Source organism: Salvelinus sp. IW2-2015, unplaced genomic scaffold (genome assembly GCF_002910315.2).
Source record: "Salvelinus sp. IW2-2015 unplaced genomic scaffold, ASM291031v2 Un_scaffold4921, whole genome shotgun sequence".
Classification (NCBI taxonomy): Eukaryota; Metazoa; Chordata; class Actinopteri; order Salmoniformes; family Salmonidae; genus Salvelinus; species Salvelinus sp. IW2-2015.
In genome coordinates, this window is record NW_019946190.1 from 14,596 (window position 1) to 21,332 (window position 6,737).

The following is a 6,737-nucleotide window of genomic DNA, read 5'->3' on the forward strand; positions in this document are numbered from 1 at the left end:
GGTGAGAGGAGAGGAGAGAAGTATCAAACTGGTCAACTCCTAGAGGATATGGGAGCGGGGAGAGAGAGAAAGAAGCATCAAACTGGTCAACTCCTAGAGGAATATGGGGAGGGAGACGAGAGAAGAATACTCAAACTGGTCAACTCCTAGAGGAATATGGGGAGGAGAGAGAGAAGATCAAACTGGTTCAAACTCCTAGAGGAAATATGGGTCAGAGAGGAGAGAGAGAGAAGTATCAAACTGTCAACCCTAGAGAATATGGAGAGGAGAGAGAAGTGCATCAAATCTGGTTCAACTCCTAGAGGAAATGATGGGGAGGGGAGAGGAGAGAAGTATCAAACTGGGTTCAACTCCTAGAGGAATATGGGAGAGGAGAGAGGAGAGACAGCAAACAAACTCGGTCAACTCCTAGAGGAATATGGGGAGGGGAGAGAGAAAGATAAATAGCCGCTACTAGCGACAACGTAGAGCTTCACTGGGGTTGGGAGGGCTAGAGTAGACGAAATCTACTCTAAAGAAATATATCATGGGAAAATATCCTGGTCAACTCCTAGGGAATACGGGAGGGGAGCAGAGAGAAGAATATCCAAAATGGTCAACTCCTAGAGGAATGTGGTAGTGGAGAGGGGAGAGAGAGAGAAGCTCAAACTGGTCAACTCCTAGAGGAATATGGGGAGAGGAGAGAGAGAAATATCAAACTGGTCAACTCCTAGAGGAAATGGGAGAGGAGAGAGAGAGAGAAATATCAAACTGGTCAACTCCTAGAGAATATGGGAGGAGGAGAGAGAGAATATCAAACTGGTCAACTCCTAGAGGAATATGGGAGGGAGGAGAAAGAGAGAAATCAAACTGGTCAACTCCTAGAGGAATTGGGGAGGGGGAGAGAGAAGCATTCAAAACTGGTCAACTCCTAGAGAATATGGGAGGGGAGAGAGAGAAATATCAAACAGGTTGCAACTCCTAGAGGAATATGGAGGGAGAGGAGAGAAGAGCATCAAACTGGTCAACTCCTAGAGGAATATGGGGAGAGGAGAGAGAGAAGCATCAAACTGGTCAACTCCTAGAGGAATATGGGAGGAGAGAGAGAAGCACAAACTGGTCAACTCCTAGAGGAATATGGGGGGGAGAGAGAGAAGTATCGATGAACCATGCAAACAAAACCCTTTGAGATGAAAATTCTCAATGGAGAAACCCAATGAAATAGCTTTGGAAAAACGTCCGTTTATGTGTAACTAAACTATACGACGACGATCGCAGATCATTAGACAGGAGGAGTTCTGGATTCACTACGTAAAATGTCTCTTTACCTTCTGTTTTTAATGACAGGCCACGCTGTTGAAGAAAATGGCTGACACGGCAACATAGGTGATTGTGTAATCTCTGGTCTCAGGCGTAGTTGTGTCAGCACGCTAGTCGTTTAGAGAGTGCGGCGTTAATTTTGATAGATAGCAGTAGTGAGTTACGGACTCGGATGAGAGAGAGAGACATGAAGAGAGAGGTGAGTGACATCTGTGAGAGTAGTCGGGATATTTACCGACTATTCGAAGCTTTATTTTAAACGAGAGGTGAGCAACATGTGAGGGGATGTTATTGATAACGCCTGTACGATGTTATGGCACCACCCGTGTGTACCTGATTCCTGTTTCATGCTGTGAATAAAGGCGTTTTTTCCCTGGATTATCTTTTGCTCCTCTCTGGCCTGACTCTGCACCCCATCATTCACCTGACTTTACAGAAAGCCGCGCACCACCTTGGATGGTGATCGAGCGAGGATGCCAGCGACCACCCTCAGCACCCACGTTGGAGGAGAGAGTCTCCGCAATCATACCGTCCATCCTACATCGCATTGCGTTCGGCAATGATCAGGGCATGCATGGAGAGAATGGATCGGCGTATGCGAGAGAGAAGTGGTCTCCCTACTACGCCACCTACCCTCCACCAGCAACAATTACCATCTCCTCCAGCGGGAAGCGAGAGAGGCCAGCGTACCTGCGCATCACCCCGAGGAGTAACGATGGAGAGCCGCAGCCGGCAGCACGGGGACTCAGGACCCAAAGGAGAGTGTATTCGGACGCACAACGTATGAGATCTCTACCTGGCACACCAATGATGCCGGACCCTAGCGACCCTCGAGAGCGAGGGCGAGAATGTGAGCAAGTGTCCTTCCGTTTCCTGCCTGAGGCATCAGTGTAGGGGCACCGGGAGAGGAGGGGAGCGTCACACAACGCGTCGAAAGAAGAGAGATGAGCCCAGAAGACTGACAGTCGAGAGGGAGGGTCAAGCTACCTGGAGGAGTCACCCGGCGTTTACCGCTGGTTTGGAATCTCTCCCCGGATGGACAGAGCCGGCGGGGGATGAGAGGGTATGTATACCAGTCTCGGCAGGGAGAGCAGGGAGGCGACGGCAGGAGATGATTTTGAGAGGAACACTGGAGAGAATTTCGCAGACTTGGCATGGCTCAGTGAAGCAGCAGAGTGGAGAATCGGAAAACCGAGAGACACGAGCTTGAGAAGTAAGGAGAGATCCAACCTACAAGAAGCGTAGTAAGCCGTGAAGAATGGGAGAAGGGAGACACAAGGTACGACAGGAGAGGAGAGCAGAGCGGCTTGTCGGACAGCTAACCGCTCCCAGATTTAGAGACAGAGAGCGAGACCAGAGAGAGAGAGCAGACACAAGTCGGACAGATCCCTATTATGTACACTGTGTGTGTGTTGGTTTCTTTTTAATAAACTAAAGTGGATTCTGATTCTTCCCCTCAGGCTGCCGCCATCTTTAACTCCGCCTTCGGGAGCTTCCTGGTAAGACTGAATTGTCTCTCTCGTCTACCATGGAGCCGTGTGAAGGCCTTGAGGTAGACGAGCACCTGTGTGTGGGGGTGTACAGGACTTGTCCATCTATACTGGACTCGCGCTACAGAAACAGGAAGACGTGGGCTGTTCTGGCTGGGACGAGACTCGCTAACTTCCTTACTATGGAGCCATGTGAACAGTACTGATCCTGTCTAACATATATCCCCTATTCTCTGTCTACAGGGAATAATAGTGACACCACTGCTGTTACTACTGTTTGTAAGTATTTTCTACATGGCGCCTTCACAAAGAATTCACACCCCTTGACTTTGTTTTTCACATTTTGTTGTGTTTAGGATTCAAATTGATTTAAATTGTCATTTATTTGGGTCAACGATCTACACAAAATACTCAATGTCAAAGTGGAAGAAAAATGTTAACATAAAAAAAAAATATGACAACTAAAACACTAATCTTCATTTAGACAATTATTCATCCCCCTGAGTCAATACATTTTAGAATCCCCTTGCTGGTTAAGTCTCATGTCTTGCCATAGATTTTCAAGGTGATTTCTAAGGCCACACTGTAACTAGGCCACTCAGGAACATTCACTGTCTTCTCGGTAAGCAACTCCAGTGTATATTTGGCCTTGTATTTTAGGTTATTGTCCTGTGGAAAAGGTGATTTAATCTCCCAGTGTCTGGTGGAAAGCAGACTGAACCAGGTTTTCCTCTAGGATTTAGCCTCTGCTTGGCTCTATTCTGTTTATTTTTATCCTGAAAAACTCCCTAGTCCTTGTCGATGACAAGCATACCCATAACATGATGCAGCCGCCACTATACTTGAAAATATCAAGAGTGGTACTCCGTAATGTATTGGATTTGCCCCCAAAATAACACTTTGTATTCAGGACAGAAAGTATTACTTTAGTGCCTTATTGCAAACAGGATGCATGTTTTGGAGTTTTATTCTCTACAGGCTTCCTTTTCACTCTGTCATTAAATAATTTATGTTCGTATTGTAGAGTAACTACAATGTTGTTGATCCATTCTCAGTTTTTCACCTATCACAACCGTTAAACTCTGGAACTGTTTTAAAGTCACCATTGTTCTCATGGTGAAATTCCTGAGCGGTTTCCTTCCTCTCCGGTAACTGAGTTAGGAAGGACACCTGTATCTTTGTAGTGACTGGGTGTATTGATACACCATCCAAAGTGTAATTAATAACGTCACCATGCTCAAAGGGATATTCAATATCTGCTATCCACCAGTACGTGCCCTTCTTTGTGAGGCATTGGAAAACCTCCCTGGTCTTTGTGGTTGAATCTGTGTTTGAAATTCACTGCTTGACTGAGGGCCCTTACAGATTATTGTATGTGTGTGGGGTACAGAGATGAAGTAGTCATTCAAAAATCATGCTAAACACTATTATTTCACACAGAGTGAGTCCATGCAACTTATTATGTGACTTGTTAAGTACATTTTTACTCCTGAACTTATTTAGTCTCCCTGCCATAACAAAGGGGTTGAATACTTGTTGACTCAAGACATTTCAGATTTTCATTTTGTATTCATTTCTAACAAATTCATTTTTAACATAATTCCTCTTTGACATTATGGGGTAATGTGTGTAGATCAGTGACACAAAATCAATTGAATCCATTTTAAATTCAGGCTGTAACACAACAAAATGTGGAAAAAGTCAAGGGGGTATGAATACTTTCTGAATTAAATTGAACTTTCTTTGTCACATGTGCCAAATACAACAGGTGTAGGTAGACCTTACAGTGAAATGCTTACAAGCCCATAACCAACAATGCAGTTTTAACAAAATGTTTTCTAAATAAAGTAACACAATAAAATAACAGTAACGAGGCTACATACAGGTGGTACTGGTACCGAGTCAATGTGCAGGGGCTACTGGTACCGAGTCAATGTGCAGGGGCTACTGGTACCGAGTCAATGCGCAGGGCTACTGGTACCGAGTCAATGTGCAGGGCTACTGGTACCGAGTCAATGTGCGCAGGGGCTAACAGTGGTACGCGGAGTCAATGTGGCAGGGGCTCTGCGTACGAGTCAATGTGCAGGGGCTACTGGTCGTATGATGCCTGGTACAAGAATGTGCAGGGCTACTGTAGGTACCGGGCTACGAGTCAGCATGTGCAGGGGCTGCTGGTACCGAGTCAATGGCAGGGGCTATGGTACCGAGTTCAATGTGCAGGGCTACTGGTACGAGTCAATGCGCAGGGCTACTGTACCGAGTCATGCGCAGGGCTACTGGTACCGAGTCAAATGCGCAGGTACTACTGGTACCGAGTCAATGCGCGGAGGGGCTACTGTACGCGAGTCAATGCGAGGGCTACACAGCAATGGGAGGTACCGAGTCAATGCGCAGGGCTATGGTACCGAGTCAATGTGCAGGGGCTACTGGTACCGGAGTCAATGTGCAGGGGCTACTGGTACCGAGTCAATGGCAGGGGCTACTGGTACTGAGTCAATGCGCAGGGCTACTGGTACCCGAGTCAATGCGCAGGACTACTGGTACCCAGGTCCAATGTGGCAGGGCTAACTGGTACCCGAGTCAATGCGCAGGGGCTACTGGTACCGAGTTCAATGCGGAGGGGCACTGGGTACCGAGTAATGTGGCAGGGCTGACGGTACCGACGAGTCAATGTGCAGCGGGCTACTTGGTACCGAGTCAATGTGCAGGGCTACTGGTACCGAGTCAATGTGCAGGGGCTACTGGGTACAGGAGTCAATGTTGCAGGGCTACTGGTACCGAGTCATGGTTTGCAGGGCTACTGGTACCAGAGTCAATGTGCAGGGCTACTGGTACCTGGAGTCAATGGCGGGCTACTGGTACGAGTCAATGAGTGCAGGGGGCTACTGTACCGGTCATGGCGGGGGCTACTGGTACCTGCGAGTCAATGCGCGGGGGCTACTGGTACCGGAGTTCAATGCGCGGGGGCTACTGGTACCGTCAATGAGCGGGGCTATGTACCGAGTCAATGCGCGGCTACGTAGTTGAGGTCATTTGTACTCTGCATCAGAAAGACCCCTTCACTACACCTTATTCTAAAATTCTATTAAATAAATGTTTTTACTCCTCAATCTACACACAATACTCCATAATGAAAAGCAAAAACAGGTTTTATCAAATTTATAAAAATAAACGAAATACTTATGTAATAAAGTGTTCAGACCCTTGCTATGAGACTGGAGTTCAGGTGCATCCTGTTTCCATTGATCATCCTTGAGATGTTTCTACAACTGATAGAGTCCACTTGGTAAATTCAATTTATTGACATGATTTGGAAAGGCAACACCTTCTATATAAGGTCCCACAGTTGACAGTGCATGTCAGAGCAAAACCAAGCCGAGGTCGAAGGAATTGTCCGTAGGCTCCGAGAACAGGATTGTGTCGAGGCACAGATCTGGGGAAGGGTACACTGGCCAGTGGCCTCCATCATTCTTAAATGGAAGAAGTTTGGAACCAACCAAGACTCTTCCTAGAGCTGGGCGCCCGGCCAAACTGAGAAATCGGGGAGAGAAGGCCTTCCCAAAGGTGTTTCCTACTGAAAGGGTTTTTAATAGTCAATGCCAGTACTGTTATGTTTGCCACATTCTCATCCCTTGTTCATCCTCTCTCCTCTCCAGCTGGGCTCGTCGTCGTCCGTTCCTTTCTCCCTCATCTCTCTGCAGCTCTTTATGACTGTGGTCGTTCCTCTCATCTAGGACAGTCAGTCAGTTTATAGATCCTGTTTAATAAAGACTATACAGGCCCCAATTTAACCTTTTCTTTATATGAGTATTTTTAAAGCCCTTCGTCCTGTGCAATGTCAGTACACTGTTTAACAAACCTTTTATTAACCTGTTAAAAAGACCCAAATAATACCTCCTTTAACCACTTATAAAGCTGTTGTAAAATCATCTATAAGCTTTTTATAAA

At 46.6% G+C, this 6,737-nt stretch overlaps 1 non-coding gene across 1 annotated transcript; it reads left to right on the forward strand.

Moving 5' to 3' along the window:
• The first annotated feature begins 2,757 nt into the window (after window positions 1-2,757).
• Window positions 2,758-6,520, forward strand: LOC112077799 (uncharacterized). The gene is made up of 3 exons (XR_011478297.1): window positions 2,758-2,798; window positions 3,033-3,068; window positions 6,446-6,520. It is a non-coding gene; the product is annotated as an uncharacterized protein (transcript).
• The last annotated feature ends 217 nt before the right edge of the window (window positions 6,521-6,737 follow it).